Source organism: Pongo abelii, chromosome 9, assembly GCF_028885655.2.
Source record: "Pongo abelii isolate AG06213 chromosome 9, NHGRI_mPonAbe1-v2.0_pri, whole genome shotgun sequence".
Lineage (NCBI taxonomy): Eukaryota > Metazoa > Chordata > Mammalia > Primates > Hominidae > Pongo > Pongo abelii.
This window is the reverse complement of record NC_071994.2, coordinates 115,839,407-115,858,488: the sequence shown is the minus strand read 5'-3', so window position 1 is coordinate 115,858,488 and position 19,082 is coordinate 115,839,407. Positions and strand designations below refer to the sequence as shown.

General features: G+C 45.8%; 1 long non-coding RNA gene across 1 annotated transcript; it reads left to right on the top strand.

Moving 5' to 3' along the window:
• The first annotated feature begins 6,826 nt into the window (after positions 1-6,826).
• Positions 6,827-14,195, top strand: LOC129048774 (uncharacterized). Its single transcript, XR_008511389.1, has 3 exons — positions 6,827-7,328; positions 9,061-9,784; positions 12,293-14,195. It is a non-coding gene; the product is annotated as an uncharacterized LOC129048774 (long non-coding RNA).
• Positions 14,196-19,082: the final 4,887 nt, after the last annotated feature.

Below are 19,082 nucleotides of genomic sequence, written 5' to 3'. Positions count from 1 at the left end.
TTGTAATTCTCATTGTTGAGATCTTTCACCTCCTCGGTTAGCTGTATTCCTAGGTATTGTCTTCTTTTTGTGGCTATTGTGAATGGAATTGCATTCCTGATTTGGCTGTTGGCTTGGCTGTTGTTGGTGTATAAGAATGCTAGTGATTTTGTAGGTTGATTATGTTTCCTGAAACTTTGCTGAAGCTGTTTATCAGCTGAAGGATCCTTGAGGCCGAGACTATATGGTTTTCTAGATATAGAATCACATCGTCTGCAAACAGGGATAGTTTGACTTCCTCTCTTCCTATTTGGAGGCTCTTTATTTCTTTCTCATGCCTTTGCTCTGCCCAGAACTTCCAGTATTATGTTGAATAGCAGTGGTGAGAGAGGGCATCCTTGTCTTGTCCCTTTTCAAGGGAATGCTTCCAGCTTTTGCCCATTCAATATAATGTTGGCTATGGGCTTGTCATAGATGGCTGTTATTATTTTGAGATATGTTCCTTCAATACATACTTTATTGAGAGTTTTTAGAATGAAAAGATATTGAATTTTATCAAAAGCCTTTTCTTCCCCTCTTGTGATAATCATGTGGTTTTTGTCTTTAGTTCTGTTTATATGATGGATCACATTTATTAATTTGCATATGTTGAACCAACCTTCCATCCCAGGGATAATGTGTGCTTGATTGTGGTGGATTAGCTTTTTGATGTGCTGCTGGATTCAGTTTGCAAGCATTTTGTTGAGGATTTTTGCATCTGTGTTCGTCAAGGATATTGGCCCGAGGTTTTTTTTTCTTGTTGTGTCTCTGACAGGTTTTGGTATCAGGATGATGCTGGCCTCATAGAATGAGTTGGGGAGGAGTCCCTCATCCTCAATTTTTTGGAATAGTTTTAATACCAGCTCTTCTTTGTACATCTGGTAGAATTCAACTGTGAATCTCTGGTCCTGGGCTTTTTTTGGTTGGTAGGCTATTTCTTATTGATTCAACTTCAGAGCGCATTATTGGCCTGTTCAGGGAGTTCATTTCTTCCTGGTTCAGTCTTGGGAGAGTGTATGTGTCCAAGAATTTATCCATCTCTTCAAGTTTTCTAGTTTGTGTGCATAGAGGTGTTTGTAGTAGTCTCTGATAGTTTTTTGTATTTCTGTGGGGTTAGTGGTAATGTCCCCTTTGTCATTTAATCTTCTCTCTTTTCTTTAATCCAGTTGGTGGCCTATCTTATTAATTTTTTCAAAAAACCAATTCCTAGGTTCGTTCAGCTTTTGAATATTTTTTTGTGTCTCAGTCTCCTTCAGTTTGGCTCTGATTTTTGTTATTTCTTGTCTTCTGCTAGCTTTGGGGTTGGTTTGCTCTTGCTTCTCTATTTCTTTTAATTGTGATGTTAAGCTGTTAATTTATGCATAGTGGTCAGTAGGTAGGCTCTTGCTCAGCTGTGTGGCTCCCCTATATTTCCTCACATTTGCAGCCATACTCCCTCTCAATGCTTTGAAAGTGTGGGTCCCTCTCCCACTTGAGTGCTAACTGTAGATCATGGCTTGGCACTCCCAAGCTGTCCATCACAGCTCTAGGGTAATCTCAGGGTTTATGTTTCCTCCCCAACTTGGAGCCAGCAGGAAAAGGGACCTTAGCAGTGGTCATGGCCAATGGTCTTGCTTGTATCCCGGGGACTCCACCCCCGAGAGATGCAGATCAGCAGTTGCTCCATGTGATCAGACCAGGACGTGGGCCCAAGCTGGGGGATTCCCTGCCTGGTGATGAACAGGGGTAGTGGGTGGGACCTGTGGGAGATGGACTGGCCACCTTTTCTTGGGTTGACTGCTGCTTATTGGAGGTGTGGATAGGGTACTTAGGGTCTTTGCTCCTTCATTAGTCCAAGGGTAGCATGGGCAGTACCACTGTAGAGGAAATGGCAAAGGGGCTTTCAGTTTCCCCTGGGGGCTCCAACTCCAAGAAATGTGTACCCGCTGTTACTGGGAGTGTTCAGCAAGTGGGGTAGGGTGGCTGCCCTGCTGGCATGAGCTTGGGGCTCTGCTTGTTGCGGAGCAGAGGGTTAAGGGCTCATCAGGAGGAGAAACTGGTTTCCTCTCTGTATGGTGACTGTGGCATGCTGTAAGCTCAGGTGTAGCCCTCAGGCTCTTGTTTCTTCCCCTGACTGAGGGCAGCAGGGATAGGACCACTTCTGTAGCAATAGCAGACAGGCTGTCAGATGCCTCCAGGAGCCTCTCCCCAGGGAAACTCAGGGCCACTACTAGTGGGTATGCTCAGCCATGGGTGGGGCAATGTTTTGCCATCATGACCTGGAAGCCCTTCCTAGTGGAGTGGGGGATGGGAGTTCCCAGGGAAGAGGAACTAGACTCCTTTCTGTATGGTAGCTGCATTATGCTGGAGGTGCCAGCGTAGTGAGTAGGCCCTTTGTTCTTTCCCCAGCCTGAGCATTGTTAGGGCAGTAGCACTGCCACTGCAGTAGCAGAGGAATTGTAGGTTGACTCTGGGATTTCCTCTTTGGAGAAATGCTGGGCTGCCTCTGACTGAAGTGGTCAGGTGGGGGCAGGGTGGTAGTGTTGAGTCCCAGGTCTAGTGGCCCTATCCAGTGAGGAGAAGTGAGGACCAGCACCTGCGTGGAGAATAGCCCGGCCAATTTCCATAAGGTAGGTGCTCTGTGCTGGGGTTCCATCACCTCCTGGCCCCTGTGGACTCTCCAGAGCCTGGAGACAGCAAGGGCCAGGGCTTCAAGATGGCAAAGATGGCAACCCGCCCCTCCCACTGGGAGTTCTGTCCAGGTTCTTGCAGAGCTGCTTCTGGCTCAATAGCCCCAGCAGGGTGTGGCTGGAGACCCTGGCTGGGAGGACCCACCCAGTGAGGAGATACAGGATCAGGAACCCATGTAACGGACAGTCTGGCCACTTTTCCTAGGGCTGCTGGAGTATGCTGAGGGTCTGCTCCAGTCCCTACTCACCTCAGATTTTCCAGTACCTGAAGGTATCAACAGTGAAGGCTGTGAAACAACTAACGTGGCACCCTGCTTCTCCCTCTGGGAGCTCCATCCCAGGGAGATATGGACCTGTTGCTGGCTGAAACGCACTGGAGGGGGTGGCTGGAGACTCCAGTCAGGAGGTCCCACCCAGTTAAAAGGAATGGGATTGGGGACCTTTGTAAAAAAGCAGTCTGGTGGTTTTTTCATAGAGCAGCTGTGCTGTGCTAGGGGTCTGCTCCAGCCCGCAATCACCTTGGACTCTCCAAGTTCTGAAAGCCAGAACGGCTAAGGCTGCCAAAGAGCAAAGATGGCAGCCCACCCCTTCCTCTGGGAGCTTCATCCCAGGGAGGTTTGGAACTACTGCTGGCTGGAAAACACTGGTGGGGGTGGTCATAGACCTCCAACAGGAGATTTCACCCGGTAAAGAGAAACAGAATCAAACCTGCATGAAAAAGCTGTTGGCCACCTCTCCAGAGCTGCTGCACATGCCAGAGGACCACTCCAGTCCCTAGTCACCTCAGACTCCCCAGAGCCCAAAGGCAACAACAGCTAAGACTGTGAAATAGCAAAACCATAAGGCTCCTTGAAGAAAATATAGAATATTTTTATGACCTTGTGGTAGGGAAAGACATCTAACTGTAACAAGACCCAAAAAAGTTGCTAAGCATAAATAAAAGATCAGTTAATTGGACCACATTAAATTAAGAACTTCTGTTCATCAAAACATATCATTAAGAGAGCGAAAAGACAAGCAAGCATAAATGAAAAAGATTTTGTAACACATAACCAACAAAGACTTCATTGCCATAACATAAAGAAGATGTCTTATAAATTAGTAAGTAAAATATATACAACCTTATAGAAAAATCTGCAAGAATCACCAGTAGGCACTTCACAAAAGAGGATATTCAACTGCCCAATAAATATATGAAAAGGAAGTCAGTCTCATTAGTAATCAGTGAAATGCAAAAATTGAAAGCAAATTGAAGTATACTGAAAGAGAACACTACCCAGAATGGCTACAATTAAAAGAAATGACCATAATAAGCTTTGGCAAAGATATGGAGCAAAAGAACTCTCATACACTACTGGTAGGGTTGAAAATTGGTATAATCCCCTCGGAGAATAGTTTGGCATATCTCTCAAAACCAAGCATACGTATCTGTTACCCAGCAATTCCACATGACCATGAAAAGGCATGCTCAATAATGGTTATAGCAGCTTTGTTTGTAATAGTCCCAAACTGGAAACAACCCAAATGTCTATCAATAATAGAATGGTTAAATAATTTGTGCTGTATTTATGAAAAAGAATTTGAGGTGGGGTGCAGTAGCTCATGCCTATAATCCCAGCACTTTGGGAGGCCGAAGTGGGCAGATCACTTGAGGTCAGGAGTTTGAGGCCAACATGGCAAAACCCCATCTCTACTAAAAATAAAAAAAAATTAGCTGGGTATGGTGGTACATGCCTGTAGTCCCAGCTACTCAGGAGGCTGAAGCAGGGGAATTGCTTGAAGTGGGTGGTGGTGGGGCAGGTGGGGGTGGTGCAGAGAGGTCAGAGTTTGCAGTGAGCTGAGATCGCGCCACTGCACTCCAGCCTGGGTGACAGAGCAAGACTCTGTCTCAAAGAAAAAAAAAGGAATTTGATATAACAGTGAAAATAAATGAAATCCAGCCATAATATATATAAATCTCATGAACATAACATTGATCAAAACAAGCCTGACACAAAAAGCATACTGTATGACTTCATTTTTTAATAATTTTAATAACTATAGTATGTGGAGATGCCGGATGAAATGATACAATTTAAAAGTACAAGTAAGTAAAATTAAGGAATGCAAGTAAAATGAAGACATGCATAATAGTATGTAGAGATGCCTGATTAAGTGATAAAATTCAGAAATGCAAGTACTAGCCACAAAAATCTGGCCAGTAGTTATCTCAGCGGGGGACAGGAGGGCGACCTGTAGCAGGCCTGAGGGGTCTTCTGGGACACTCTTCCATTTTTATTTGGGTGGTGGTCCTGTGGATGTTTGCTTTGTGGTAATTAATTGAGCTGTACATTTTTAAGTCACTTTCTGTTACATATGTCACATTCAACAATAAATACTTAGGAAACAAAAGAGAGATAGAGTTGGTGACACGAACCCTAGGAACTCCAGGGAGACTGCCTTCTAGGTTGAAATCAGTCCATTTGTTAGTGTTCTTTAGACTGAGCAGTGCCCATCAGAACAAAAGGAAAATAACCTGGAAACTTAGTGGAGGGTACTCCCAGGCAAAAGTGTAGGTTGTCATGCAAATTAGATGTAAAACTAGCTAGATCTGCTTCATTGGAGGGTGGCAGGGCTGGTAATGAGCCAAACACAAAAATTTGTTTGGACAGCAGCTGCCTGAGAAGCCAGAATCAGGGCTGCAGAGGCTCTCTGGTGGTTTGGGAAGATGTGGCAGTAGAGGGGGCTAATGAAAATGGTAATCTCCTTAGAGCCCAGTCCCACAGTTCCAGCCCAGGAGCTTCCCATGGGTCTGGCATTGGGAGCCAGAGTAAAGCTAAAGGAGAAGTTGCCTGAAGCCTCATGTAGGCACTGGGAAAATGATGCCTCCTCCTTCTATAGCAGAGGAGGATGCTGCTAACAGGAGCTAGTGGAGGCTCTAGGAGGCACCTGTGCCTGTGAAACAGGTTGAAGCTCCCATCTCCAAGGCATCCTGCCTGCCTTGCTGTTTGTGCTCCCTTTATGTCTTCTCTGTGTTCTTCTCTCAAACCTTTCAGGGAAATTGTACTCTGTTTAATTAGAACCTGAGTCTGGAGCTTCGTGTCCCATGCTGTCTTTGGGCCTGGGCAGGCTTTTGGGTGTGCTGACTTCAGCAGCAGCTGACAGTCCAGTTCTATCTGAGACAGGAGTTGGCACTTGGCACTGGGCAGCGGCTTCTGGACAAAATGATTCCAGAAGCATTCTGCTTGGTCTGATGGTGAAGGTATTGTCTCCAGCATTAGACTGACCTGGGTTTGAAGCCAGGGTTGGCCACTTACTGGCTGTGAGCTACGTGACCTTGGCAAATTACTACGAATGGGTAAGTTTTAAATAACAGCGCATTGAAAGCACTTAGTATGGTGCCTGGCACATAGAAAGTGTTCAGTAAGCACTATTGTTTTATTATTTGTTTATCAGCAGCAGCAGCAGCATCAGCATCCCACCCAGATCCAAGAGATTACTGAGCCATCTTTTCAGTAGGAAGCAAACAGGAAACGGACTTTGGAGAAAGGCACTCCTTACCTCCTTGTGGAGAAATGAAAGGGAGCCCTTTTAGGATGAGGCATAAAGCTTTAGCCCTTCTACACACTGGAGTTGGCGCATTGGCTATCTTGAGTGTAGGTCCAGAGGCTGCAAGGAGGCACTTTGTCTTTCCTCTTGGCTGAGGCTGTTTTCTGCCTAGGGACGGGACACAGGTTGTCTCAAAAAGCAGGGGCATTCTTTCCCTGGCACTTTATTGCTGGATCTATGTAGATTTTTCCACAAGATCAGACAGTGCAAAACACCTAGAATAGGTGCCACCTCTGCTACTTTCTCTATGTGCCATGTTCATATTTTTTATTGCTGTCTCTAATATCATTCCATCATGGTCTTAAGAAATGTCAGGTCAACATCTTTCCAAAGGAAGTATGTTGTAAAAGTGCCAGTTTGAGAGAATATGCTTAGAAGAAATTACCACCATTTCTCTCTCTGCCCAGGTGAACATTAGGAGCCAAGTGTGAAGAAACAAATAGTGGTAGAAGCACAAAGGCCACATGCAAGTGAGATTGGGAAATGGAGGAAGCCAGGGCCAGAGCCAACAGCTGGGGTCCTCTGGATAGCACCTGTTTGCATGGTCCACATAAAGAGACTGGAAGAGAAATCAGAGCAGAGGGTTGTGGTAGATTTTCTGCAAAAGTGGCCACCAACAATCTCTCCTATCTCTGGACATGTGTGTCCCTCCCATAAGGAAGTAGATTCCATTTCCTCTTCTCTCAAATCTAGGCCAATCCCATGACTTGCTTTGACCAACAGAATGCAGCAGCAGCAGCTATGCAGTGTAATTTCCAGTCCTAGGCCTTAAGGGGCCTTTTAGCTTCTGTTTTCACCCTTCTAGGATCCAGCCAACATTTAACAGTGGTCACCAGGCACCACTAAATGAGGAGAGGCTGTATAGAAAGAGAATGGCTCAGCCAGGCCAAGCTGTTACAGCAACCCCAGCTAAAGCACATGGCACATGTAAAGCCATTGAGAGTGATCCAGCCCAGCTCCCAGCTGAAGGCAGCTGCACACGTGACCCTGGCCAACCCCATGTGGAGAAGAACCACCCAGCTGAGCCTTGCCAGCCCATGGACTCATAAAAAGGTATTAAATCCTTGCAATTTAAGCTGCTGAGTCTGGGGCTAGTTCCTTAGGCAGCAACAGATAACTGAAATAGCAATTGTTTAGAGACACTGAAAGGCAGCTCAGTTAACTTCACTAATTCCCCAGTTTCAGAACATAATGCTTATTGATCACTTGTACTTTTGACAAAACATCTATTTTAAGTAGACGCTGTGGCCAGCTGGGCAAGTAGGAAGTCAGTGCCAATAACTGAGACTTGTCGCAGATTTGTAATCAGAGACGAGCTAAGGAAAGTGTGACCACACGATGATGAGCACTCTCATTTGTTGAGTGCCTCCCTCCCATGTGATGAGCCCCCTGCACCAGTCTTTACCGTCATCATTTCATTTTATCCTTTAGAGGTCGGACTTGTGAAGTATCTTGTATTATAGATGAGGAGACATGGAGGCTTAGAAAGCAGAAGCATTTGTCCAGGGTTAAACCACTAATAAGCGGCATAGCAAGTATCTGAACCCAGAGCCATTTGGTTCCAGGATCTGAGCACTTGACCTCCAAGCTTTACTGCCTTTCATGAGCCAGAATGGTCCAACTGTTTCCTCTGATTGCAGGCTGGGGTTGGGAGGGTTGAGAACTTACAGAGCAGGCTCTTGGAGAACTCCTTTCTCTCTCAGGAAGAGGTAAGTATTTTAATAGCCCAGAAGGTATGGCATGAAGGCAGGGATGAGTATCTCTTTTGGGGCCAGTGAGGCACCTGATGTCTGAGGACACAAGGCTCTCTCTCCCCAGAAGCAGCACATTTGACATTATGCAGTTTCACATTCTGCACTCTTCATTTCTAAGAACAGAGTTTCCTCTTTGAAATCCACAAGCAGCCCCAGGCCACTCTGAGATGCAGCTCTGTGGAGTTCCCTCTTGTCCTAGAAGGAAGGAGCCTCATTTCTGCCCCCATTTAATCTTGGAAGCCTTCCTGGGAGAGTTTAGCTTTGAGCTCTCTTTTGGAAGCAGTGAGGGAGGCAGCTGGATGAATGCTAAGTAGGACATTTTTAGTTTGAGCAGCAACTCTTGAGACGCTGCATTGAAAATTTCAGTAAAGTGGAGAAGGCAGAAATAGTTCATATGTTGTACAGCAAAATTACAATTCAAAATAATTTCGGTGGGTTTCAATGATAAGCCAAAATCAACATGACAACCTTTTGCAGAGACAAATGTGAACTTCCAAATGAAGGTGCAAATGATCATTTATACAATTTCAGGGTGGGCTGGAGCTGACTTGAAAGCACTTCATAGGAAACGTAATTGGGGGTTTGGGTGAATATATATAAACTCAGAATAACCCAACAGTGAGATGCAGCTACCAAAAGATCTAAAGCAGTCTTAAGTCGCATAAATACATGTTTATTGTGCCAGTTTAGGTCAAGGGAGGTAAAAATGACCAAATATAAAGACTAATGCAGTTATGGGTATCTCTCCTTTAAATGGATATAGATTTTGGGCTTCCAGGAATAACACTGGATCCCTCAGGCCTTGCCCTAACTGTACCCCTGACCCAGGAGTTTGGATTGGTCAAGTTCAAGGTCATCTAATTGAGTCATATTTTCAAGGGGTAAAAACTTATAAAAGAATTACTATGTCCAGACACATGGGTGTGGTCTTGTCCTTTTTTTTATCAGTTTCTCTTAACCATACCTATTCCCAGCTGTCTCTTCTCTGACTTTCTCTCTTCCTCCCCTCTCTTCCCACATGACTGATTTAGGCTCCAGGGCCACCAACCAAGCCTAGGAAGACCTGGAACAGGAGGCCAGAACCAGTCCTACTCTGCACATCAGCACCACCAGTCTCTCTTGCTCTGTCTCTTGGTCCTTTTTTCCTGGTGCTGGTGGGTGGTATTGGATCTGTCATTTCTCTCCTTGGAGGCAAGTATCTGAGACTCAAGTGTGCCCACTGAGAAGACAAGGAACCAGGCAGACTGTGGGAGCTGCCCTGGTTCTGGACTCTACATTGACTCTGGCCTGGGCCTGGCAAAAGGAGTTTTCTACTGCACTGGTCTTGCTCGATTGAGATCTGCACTAGGGCTTGCTCTTCTTTGCTTCGTCTATGTATATCTTTTCCTCTGGAAACTGGTTGAATTGTGTTCCCCCCAAAGCCATATTCCATATGTTGAATCCCTACCCCCTAATGTGTTGGTATTTAGAGATGGGGTCTTTGGGAGGTAACCAGGTTTAGATGAGGTCATCAGGATGGGGTCCTCAGAGGGGATTAGTAAGAAATTTATATAAGAAAAACTGGAGGACTGGAGCTCTCTCTCTCTCTCTCTCTCTCTCCCTCTCCCTCTTCATCTCCCTCTCTCTCCACCTCTCTCTTTCTCTACCATGTGAAGACACAGCAAGAAGACAGCTGCCTGCAAGCCAGGAAGAGAGCCCTCACCAGGAATCAAATAGCCTCGCACCTTGATTTTGGACTTCCTAGTCTCCAGTATGGTGAGAAATAACTGTTTGTTGTTTAAGCCACTCAGTTTATAGTATTTTGCTATATTACCTCAAGCAAGCGATTACAGAAACTTACGAAGATAAGAGATTGTTTGAAGGCATGCTCTGTGTATTCTTGTCTTGCTGGCATATTGCACCATCATAATGCCATCTCATAACATCAAGTCACCATTATTCTAACATTGATGGGCTAGACAGTGACAAGAGGGACATGACCAGGCAAGAGGGGGACTTGAGACCGTGGAACTTGAGAATGATTTAGGGGTAGAGCTGCTAACCTCACCTAAGAGGAGGGAGGGGCTGTGAGGAAATCTCTTCAGTGGGGCCATTCCTTGGAGGGGAAAATCAGCAGTTGGCTGATCCCTTATATAGAGCTTTTTGGAGAGGCACACTGCCCACCTGAGACTAGGGCATGCCTAACGGCGACATCTTCTGGGATGAGGAGCCTAAGACGGAAGAGGTAGAAGAAAGGAGAGTATTACGAATCCTACCCTCAAGATAGTGAAAGTAGGTGCTCATTGAGGCTTCCAGTTACTATTTTGGCAAGGGAAGCAGAGTTACAAACAAAAGATTGTGATGTGTAAAATGACATTAAAATTCCACAACCTCTTCACTTTTGGTTTCTTTGTCACCCCTAGTCAAGAAAGCAGAAAAACCCTTCATTTCTTCTCATGGCTGAGAGATACCTCTAATGCCACAGAGGGAATTGAAGAGACTGGGTACCCACTTCCTACTAATTGAGTTTGGGCAAGAGCATGTCAGTTAGAGTGGGGAGAAACCCAGGAATGGACAAGTGTCTCTGGAGTAGAGTAATTGGCTGGAGTGAAAGAAAGTCTCAGTATTCAGCTCCCATATCTACTGGGCCATCCCATAGAAGGTAATCCCTGGTCGGGGAGCTGTGACCAAAGGGTAAAGTCACAACAAGGCAGTTTTGGGATCTCCCTGAGCAAGGCATTGCTAAACCCCACGGCCACACAGTCCTGGGGGTTCTGACTCTCAAGGCGGTGCGTTCCTTGCCACTAGAAGAATTTTGAGACTGAGCAGAGATTTTTCTGCTCACTGAAAAGTTGGACCAGATACTAGAAACTTGTCAAGGTCCCTTCCAGCAATGAACAGGGAAAAACACCCTCACAAAAACTCAACACCAAACCTCAGCTTTCAGGAGCAGGCATGGTGGAAGGACCAAGAGCAGATGCATAACTATGATACAAATGCCAAAGAAAGATTCAATGGGCTGTGACTGCTTCCGATGATCACTTTCTTTTCAAGTCATCTGGAGATGATGTCATCTGATAATTGGACACTCACACATGGCCTACTGTCTGGCTGGCCTGCTCTGCTTTCCTGATCTCTTACTGATCAGAGAGACTCATCTGCAGACATTTTGAGCAGAAAGTCTCTGATGCAGATTTTCCTTTATTCACAAACATGTGCAGAGGGTCTTTTCTACTCCAGGATCTGTGCTATGTACGGAGGATGCAGAGAAGAAAGACAGTCCCTGCCTTCAGGGAGCTCACAGTCTATAGGGAAGGCAGCCATGGAATTAATAGGGAGTTGGAATTCAGCTGTTCATTTGGTAAATGTCGATTGAATATGACCTCTGTGCTAGGCACTGCAGCTTTGGCAGGGACAAGCAAGACATGATCTCTGTCTTGGGGAATTTACATTCCAGTGGGGGAATCAGATAGCAGGCATGTTATATATAAAGATCATATATGTTGTGCAAAGTGCCATGAAAGAAATTTTAAAAGCAAAGGAATACAGAGTGCGAGAGATGGGGACCTGTTTTAAGAGCAGATAGTTGGGGAAATCTCTCTGACAGAAGGCCATTAGGTGTCTACCCAAAGCTCAAGATGCAGCCAGCCAAAGGAGTGCAGAGCTGAGCATTCCAAGGAAAGAGAGTAGCTACCTTAAAGGTAGGAAAGGTCTTAGTGTGTTAAAGAGGCAGAAAGAAAACCATAGGGCCAGGTGTGGAAGGCAATGGCATGAGATGGAATAGCATGACATGAGGTCAGAAAAAAGGCAGAAAGAAGATTCTCTGGGGCTTCTTGGGGTTTGAGGGAGGATTTTATTCTAAGATCAATTCAAGATCAGAATTTCCTGTTTGGGGACTGAGGCAGTAAGGATTTTTTTAAAGGATCAATGAGATGTCCAAACTCCTCAGAATTCCAGTCATCAGGACTCTGACACCCACCCATGAGTCTGACCTGTCCCTCCTCTGCCCAATCTCCTGGCTCAGGCCTGCCTTCTTTGAGGGATAGAAGGAGGTACATTCTTCCAGGACACAAAGGGGCTTGGGCACTTTGGAGACTGACAAGCAAAGGCCTTTGAAGCAATAAGAAAAGGCTCAGGAGACAGACAGTGGAAAAAGAAGAGGGACTCACGTGGATAAGGTCCGGGACTCTGTGTCTTCTGGCCTTGTTCTCCTGAAAGCCACTAACAAGGCAAATTTCTCCGTGTCTCTTTCTCTCTCTCTCCTTCTACGTCTTACCTCTCCAGCCTCCCAAGAGGAGAAAGAGTCGCAGAATTTCTCCATGAAGGTTGAATTCTTGGAAGGCCTGGGCTTTTCTGAGCCAGTGCTACTGCAATAACATTTACCACATCAATTTTGGAAAGGAAGAAGCACAGGAAGCTGGTCCAGGCAGAAGGCAGAAAACTTGGGAGCTTCTCTGATTTAATATTTTCTTCTTTATTTTTAAAAATCCACTTTGCAAAGATACATGGTCTCCAAGTTTCTGAAAAGGGAAGCAGCAAAGAAACTCCTTCTGCTGTGAATGAAAAGAATTACATAAACCACAGTAAATTTAGTATGAAATTACATTGCCAGCCCCAGAGGAGAAAGATGCATTTCCATCATGCATTAGCCATGCTCAAGGAGCCATTATCTTGAGTTCCCTGTCTGCCTGCACGTGAAGGGACATGGTGGCATGCAGGTCAGGCCCTTCTCAGAAGATGGAAGCTGCTGGAAGGCATTAATTATTTGACCTTGCTTAAAGCATTGAGTTTTTACAGAATTTCTTCCTTGTATTTATACTTGTCTTTTCTTTACTTTTTAAACTGGCACTTGGGCTCCTGCTGATTCTTAGGCTCCATTAGGTCAGAATTTCATTCCGTTTGGGATTTCTCATAGTTCTAATAGTTCTTTGAGTCCTAGGAGGCCCATCTACTGGAAACTCCTATGATGCTTCCAGGCTGAAAGGAGGGCGCACAGTGCTTCGGCTATGGATTTCTAGTCCAAACTCTGCCAACTTCCAGCTGTGTGTCCTTGGGCAAGTTACTGAACATTTCTGGGCCTGTATCCTCATCTGTAACATGATGATAATCATAGTACACCCACCCGTTACCTCAAAGGGTTGTTGCAGACTTCAAGTAGGAAAATGTGTTGGTAATGCCCTTGGCACAGTGCCTGATCCCTGGTGATTTTTCAACAAAACTAGCTACTCTCCTAGACAACTCATCTTCCAATTGTTCTGGAAACTTCTGTCATCTCTCTCTGAGATGCCAATTTTATCCAAAGGACGCTATGTGGCCTTCATAATGTGGAGCCCCAGCCAAACACGTTTCACTCATTCATTTATCCAACAAACATTTACTAAGCTCTTACTATGTGCCAAGCACTAAAATCGATTCTGCTGATAAAAACATGACTAATACACCATCCCGTTAAGAATTTACTGACATCGGACAAGATAGACTTAGAAGCAACCTGGCAGGCTGGAGGAGTCTGTAGCATAAACAGGCAGAAGGAACTCCCAAAGTAGGGCTTTGCTGACCCAACTATCCTTGGCTGCTTCATGGCAAAGGCAAGACTTAGAAGTAGCCAGGGGCCCTTCTGTGGAGTCTTGAACAGCAGGCCACCATAGACCTGGGGCAAGGCCATAGATACCAACATGCAGGCTGGGCCTGATGAGAGTCATGGCTTAACTTTATGAGGCCCATAACACCAGCAGGGCCAAAGTGAGGCTGAGTCCACCAGGAAAGGTGGGAGACACGGGCTCTAACCAAATCCAAAGAAAAGAGACTAGATCACAAAGTATACAAGGCACAGATTTGGCTTAAAATGCCAACAGAACAAAGACCAGCCATGAGGACAAGGGTGTGGCTCTGGAGACCAAAGGGGCTGGAGAACCCTGAAACTTTCTCCCTCTAACATGATGTAACATAAAGCCCCCTCCTTCTTTCTTCCACCTGAGTAAGAGGACTAGGAGGACAGAGGGATAATGTGGGAGACTGAGCAGCTTTTGTTTTGGAGACTAGCATTTCCAAAATGGGCTATGGCATTATTGGATGAGATCAAGCTCTAAACCAGTTAGGACGTTTAGTTACTTTTCCCCCGCCCTTCACCTCTTTTTCTGGGAAAGAATCCCAAATTTGTTTTAAATAATAGAGCTCATTTTCTCTCATATCTGAGTTGTAATGGATTAAATTTTGTAACCCTACTTCCCTTATGTGTATGCTCAGCTCCTAGCACAGTGTCTAGCACAGAATCACACTTGAAAAGTGCTGTGAGCCTGCATGCTAACAAAGAAAAGTTGGGGAACAACAAGAAGTCCTATCTAGCTCTCTGCATCCCATGTCTGCAAGATGTAATCCAGTCAATATGCATGCTTTGTATAGAACACAGCCCTTGGCTCATCGCCATTCCTTCCCCAATCTTGATGCCAGGACTACACCCAGAGCCTCACTGCTCTGGATGTGAGGAAAAGGGCAACAGGCCCATTTAAAGCTGGTGCCAGCATCCATCCTACGCCCAGGAACTTAGTTTATTTTAAACCAACTTCCCAACGATGGACTGATTCCATGTCCTCCACAGGTCTACAGCTCAGCCACACACATACACACACACACACACACACACACACACACACAAAGACATATACTCCAGACAAACACACAGCTGATTTGAGATGCCACATGGGTGTAGGAGTTTTCAGAGTGGAAGGATCTTGGCTCTGGTCCCGTGAAGAAGAGGAGGTGAGGGAAGAGAAAGAAGGAGTTGTATGTGAAGTCCCCCACCTCACTCCCAGGCAGATGAGGGGCTAACACGTGGTAGCCAGGATGAATTATCCTCTTGGGGGGGCAGAGGCAGATGGGAGGGAATAGTTTCTGGCCCCAACCAAAGAAAGATTCTACTTCTCACAGGTCTCATTCTTAAATGTTCCTAGTCATGTGAGATGATCTGTGACTCCTGCTTGGGCGCAGGTGGAAAACTGGGGAGGGGAGGGAGCTGGGCTGTGGGAATGACATCATGGGAGGGGGAGGGGATGCCATGATATCACAGCCATGTGGGAACTTCCCGGGTGAGAAGTCTGGAGGAGGACTAGAGCTCTGCATCCTATTTCTGGCTCTAATAACAGCCTTGGTGACAACCAACCACAGGAGAGGGGTGCAAACAGGCGGGTCTGTCAGGGATCAGCAGCACCTCCTGTGAAGAACAAGGGTTTTCAATGAGGTGTTGGTGGCCTTTAAGGCCAGGGTGGGGAATGTGAGATGCATGTTTAGTAGTGAGAAGGCACAGATACCTGACAGAAAAAAAAAAAAAAAGGAACATAGTAGAAAATTGCTGTTGCAACAAGGCTTCAAGGGACTTCGTGAAATCCGGTTGACAAGGCTGCATGAGCAGAATGTTGTGGGTATGAGCAGAGGCTCTGCCACCTCCCAGTTTGTGTCCTTGAGAGACTAACATAATCTGTCTGGGCCTCAGTTACGTCTTCTGTAAAATGGGGATAATAATAACACCTACCTCACAGGGTTGTGAAGATTTAAAAAAACGAATACATACTTGTAAAAAGATTAAAACCATACTTTGCATATAGTATGTGCTCAAGAAAGGTTAACTATGTTTACAATGGAAAGAGTGCTGGAGTAGGAAACAGAAGACTAGGTTTTAATGCTGATGCTGCCAGTGACCAGGTGAAGACCTCTTTGAGCCTCAGCTTCCTCATTTGTGTAAAGAAGACATGGGACTAGATAATATCAACCTTCTCTCCCAGCCCCAGTATTCTAAGACCTTGACTTGGTGTTCCTGGTCTACTTTGTTCCAAATTATCCCGGGCACTCTAGTGTCTAAATTTTCACCATTAGGAATATAAGCTTTTGAGGTACACAAATTCATTAGCCCTCCACTCCCTTCTACAGAGAAAATAGGTCCTGGGGGTGATTGTTGGGTATGACATCAGTAATACATGGGAGTGGATTAATTCTTCCAAAAAGAAATGGTCTCTTGGTAACATAAGGGCACTTGTTATGGAGAACACGGATGGGGCGGGTGGTAAAGCATCCAGAAAGAAGGGAAGTGGGGGAATCATGCATCTAAATTCCTAGCACACAATTTTGTCTAAGATAGGCCTTGCCCTAAGTGACTTTTACAAGAAAATATGGAGATAAAAGCAACTGCAGCATGAAAGATCTAGGTCAGATACAAGTAAAAATTCAATTACTAGAATGTGAAGGCAACCAAAACTATGATTGTGATGCTGAGGAAGGTCAGGGCGATGGGCTAGATGAGTTCTGGAGGTTCTCTTGACCCCTTCAAGGCCAGCAGAGGGTTCTTCTGGGTCTTCTGGGCTCCCCTGGGTGTGGACATCTGCCGGTCCTAGAAGAGCCAGTCCTTCCTCTGCATCTCAGGAGTTCTGTGGCTTGTGGAGCAAAAGCTTAATTGGCCTTCCACAGAAAGCTCAGGAAAGGGATATGTTACATCGTGACTCAGTGATACGCTCCCTGCTGGGCACTGCAAATTGAGCTCAGAGAATGTTTGAAATGATCTTCAGTCATCAGGCAGAAATTGGAATGACTCAGATGACAGAATTCGTGTTATGCAAGCTGGACGCTGAGTACTCGGCAACTGGGAGAGAGAGAGAGAGAGAGACAGAGAGAAAAAGGAGAGGTGGGCAGGAGGGAAACGGAGAAGGATGTGGGAATTCCAGTGGCTTATCACCTGCAACCTACAACCCCAGCCCAAGAAAAGAGACCAGTGGTAGATGTGGAGCCTGGAGCCACCCTTTGGAGGAAGAAGAGAGTCAAGGGAAGTGAGAATATCTTGTGTATTCTTGGTTTCTCATAGCTGAAAAGAAATTCAGTGTAGCAAACTGGTTTTCCCACACTCATTAGCTGCCCTCACACAGTGGGGCACAGGCCCCTGTCTGACTGGTGAGGATCTGTCCCACACCAAGGCGCCTCAAAAACGGCAGTGGCAGAGAAGGATTCATATAATCATTCATTCATTTAGTCATTCATTTGCTCCACATTTATTGAGATTCTACTAAATACCAGAGGCTGTGCTAGATGCTAGGACACACTAAGAAATGAGACATTGTCCCCGCAGAGAATCTGGATAAGAGAACCAATAGGCACAATGCTGTAGTGCCAAGTGGCATGACAGAAGGAGGCAGCGGGTGTTGGGGAAGCACAGAAGTGGAGCCCCTAAGTCAGACTCTGGGCTTGGGTGAGACCGTGCTGGTCAGAATCTTCAAGGAGAGCAGGAGTAACTAGGTGGGCAAGGAGGCTGTGAGAGGGCCTTTGGGGCACAGGAAACACAAGTAAAAAGAGTAGAGATGTGGAAGCTCACGATGTGTATGGGGAACAGGACACACGAGGTGCAGGTGGGGTGGTGGGCAGTGGAAGCCAGGAAGTCTTAAAGGGCTGTGTGTGCCATGTCAGGGGAGGAGAGGGCTTGGGAAGGAGAGGGATGAACGGTGCTGCTCTTCAGAGAGAAGACTCTGCTGCACCATGGAGGATAGATGGGAGAGGGCAGTCTGGGCGCCCAGATCCCCCAGGGTCTGCAAGGGAGGAGCTGAGCCAGGGAGGCAGCAACAGAAAGACTGGAATGGAGTTGCGAGATCTGTGGGAGAGGACAAGACCTGGGACTCACAGTACATGCAGATTGAGGGCCAGGGATTGGAGAATGAAGGAGTAGCAAGGGGCAAGGAACGGAAGCAGAGGCAAGTTGGTGAGGGGAAAGCAACGGAGATGTCTTTCTCCTATTCTAGAAAAAGTGTCCATCAATTCCCTGTACCACTGAACCTTCGCGGTGACCTCCCTTTCAGTACAAGCCCCTCCTCTACAGCACCCCTCCTGGTGCTATCTGTCCATTCAGTCATTCAACACCTAATTATTGTGCACTTACCACGTGCCTGCTGCAGTGTCAGGCCCTGGGGAAACAATGTCAAAAAGCCAGTAGAGAAGAATGAAGAAGGACTGGAGAAAAATAAAAGGATGAAGGAATTTGCAACTCAAGGCCAAGAAATGAAGGCTTAAGGGCCAAAGTTTATGGAATGCTTTCTCATTTAATCACCCTGATCCCTCCAACAGCTGGGACTGTTATAATTGTTATCCCATCTTAAGGAAGAGGAGGCAGAGGCCCAGTGAGATTCAGTCTACTTAGTTAGTAGCAGGGCAGGGCTCAGAGCCAAGTCTGTGGAGCTCCAAGGCCCTGGTGCTCTCACTTGTTCCATGACACAATGATGAAGTGCTAGCAGACTGCTGACCCCTAGTGAGGTCAAAGCAAAAACACAAAAACAATACAACAGACTGAAGTTTCATGGTGGAAATTCCAGCTGCACACAGGAAGGATTTCTCATCAAGGAAGAGCACAAAACTTTGCTGGTCCCTTGAGAGATCATCCACATCTGTGTGATGGGTGAAGCCTTGCCCAGAAGCAGGGAGGGGTGTGAAAATATAGAATCTATGATTTCCAGAGGTCCTCAACAGCAGGAGTAAGGTTTCCTAAGCCCTTCTTATTTTCAGAAACCCTATCTGTTTGGGGCTGGAATAATATCCACTTGAGGTTGGAATGTTACTTCTATGGAGCGCTTCTGAAATTTGATCAGCTGTTCCTCATGTTTTTGATGAATAACAATTTTAAAACAAGTGCAGCCAGTAGACCAGATCTTTGAAACTCAAGGTCTAATTTGTGGGGGAATCAGGGAATAATGCAGCATATCTTTGGTGGTGATAAACTGGGACACTAGAGATTTTCCCAAAGACAGTAGAAGGTCTGAAGCAAAACCACAAGTCCTTAGAGGGTTAGGGCGTGTGCATAGAGAGTTATTTGTGAAGAGCTGGTTTTATTAACAGTTTTACAAATACCTTTATTTTTTCTGTCTCTAATAATGAAATGTTCACTTTGGATTTAAAAAAGTGAACATTTGAAAGAAAAAGCCTGATAAATTCATATCGTAAAAGTGATTGTGTCATGCAGCTATAATCACAGGGCAAACTCTCTTCTCACCTCTCACTCTTTGGTTTCCTTGAGGAATGTGTGTGTGTGTCTGTGTGTGTGTGTCTGTGT